At 38.2% G+C, this 1,924-nt stretch overlaps 1 pseudogene; it reads left to right on the top strand.

The window, feature by feature from the left end:
- The first annotated feature begins 1,077 nt into the window (after positions 1-1,077).
- Positions 1,078-1,509, top strand: LOC116089401 (annotated as a pseudogene).
- Positions 1,510-1,924: the final 415 nt, after the last annotated feature.

The following is a 1,924-nucleotide window of genomic DNA, read 5'->3' as shown; positions in this document are numbered from 1 at the left end:
TTGCTAAGGTAGCAAAGGTTTAATAACAATTATATGTAGTTGTAAAAAAGAAGCTCTATACCCTGATGATGTATAGATAGCATCACTAATAAGGGGAAATTTTGTATTCTCCATTATCATTAACTCACATAATAATGTATCATTATAATTTGATGCCAGTTATAGAGGATTCATGAACAATTGATCAGTTTTTAATGTTTCAAAAAATTGATAAATTATTTGTTTATGGGAGAAAAAAATCACATTGTGCAAACAAGTATTGCTGGAACTTAGAGCACTAAAATAACAGGGTCTTCTTCCTTGTGGCGAGGCCAATGCAGGTTTATCTTAACTGATTATCACTGTCTCCATTTGGGTTTGGCTGGTGGAGCCATATGATAACCTTATCATTGAAGGGATGGGGAATGGAACTCTCAACCTCATAACATTTATTTTCTCTTCCCTCAAAGGAACATAAATATTTTCCAGTCAAATTCATCAACTAAATGTACTGCCATCACTCTCTAGATACAAAAGAAACCTAAGAAGTTCAATAACACTACCTGCCCAAGTAGGAGACCAGGCAAACCTTATAAAAAGGAAAGAAAGAACTGAGGGATGTTGCACTAGACAGAGTGTTCATACACTCATGGGATGAACTGGTTAAATCATAAACTCTCAGGTAATAGAAATAGCAGGTGATGCTCTAACAGGTGATGAAAGATTACATTCATACAGAGGAGGCCAAGTGTATACATTCTCTGTACCAAGGCACAGAGAAGATACCTGTCATCAATAGAGATTTTATGCTTTCATTACCGTAGGATTTCTGAAGCTTTGTCTAATGGATTAATTTTCTAAAACTTGAATTATGTGTGGTTTTTAGTAATCTATCTATCTATCTATCTATCAGTTTCTTATATTTTGTTTATATTTTCCCTGACCCAATTTCTCCCCCATATTAAAGAAATAGTTCTAATCACTACTAATATTGTCATTATTGGTATAGGTTTTTTCCTGTATGTTCCAAAATATTTTTCTAGTTGACTATTTTAGCACATTTAAGCCTTTTTTTTTTTATTAAAAACCTTGTAAATAAATAACATTGTAGAGGACTCCGAGGCCATGCTGCAGCTCCCCGCGGATGCGGCCGCAGCTGGCGGGGAGAGCCTTGCAGAGCTCTCCCCGGAAACTGCCACACCACAGCCCCCCGTCTTCGGCTGTGGTTTCGCCCGGGACGGAGGAACCTCCCGGAGACACCAAGAAAAAACTGACATCTTGCTGAAGGCAGTAGGAGACACTCCTATAATGAAAACAAAGAAATGGGCTGTGGAGTGAACCCGGACCATCCAAGGACTCATTGACTTCATCAAAAAGTTCCTTAAACTGGTGGCCTCAGAACAGTTGTTTATTTATGTGAATCAGTCTTTTGCCCCTTCCCCAGACCAAGAAGTTGGAACTCTATATGAGTGTTTCGGCAGTGATGGTAAACTGGTCCTACATTACTGCAAATCACAGGCATGGGGATGAGCCACAAATGAACTTGATATTTTCACAGAAGAAAAAAAATTCAGAGAAGTTTCGATGCTGTGGGAAGAGACTTAATGACTATCAAATATTCAGCATGAATCTGTTATGACTTAAGTTTGTGTGTAAGAAAACATCATAGAGTAAATGGACTAACGAATGAGATCTGTGTCACCATAAAATCATCATGAGAGACTGCCATTAGAGTGTGCCATTATTCCCAGACAATCCTGTTCCAGGGCTAGAAAGGAGACTGGACTTGTACATGGATTGCAGGCCTCAGGATGACTGAAGTTAATTGCTTGTGGGAATGGCACTGTGTTGACTCCATGATAAAAACTAATTTACTGAAGGGTTTGAGTTTTGAGGTAATTTAGTTTTTTAACTTATTCAGGGGACCTCTGTTTGGGATGTAGAA

This window comes from Mastomys coucha, unplaced genomic scaffold, assembly GCF_008632895.1.
Source record: "Mastomys coucha isolate ucsf_1 unplaced genomic scaffold, UCSF_Mcou_1 pScaffold14, whole genome shotgun sequence".
NCBI classification, from domain to species: domain Eukaryota; kingdom Metazoa; phylum Chordata; class Mammalia; order Rodentia; family Muridae; genus Mastomys; species Mastomys coucha.
The sequence above is the reverse complement of the archived record's forward strand: the minus strand, read 5'-3'. Positions and strand labels throughout refer to the sequence as shown.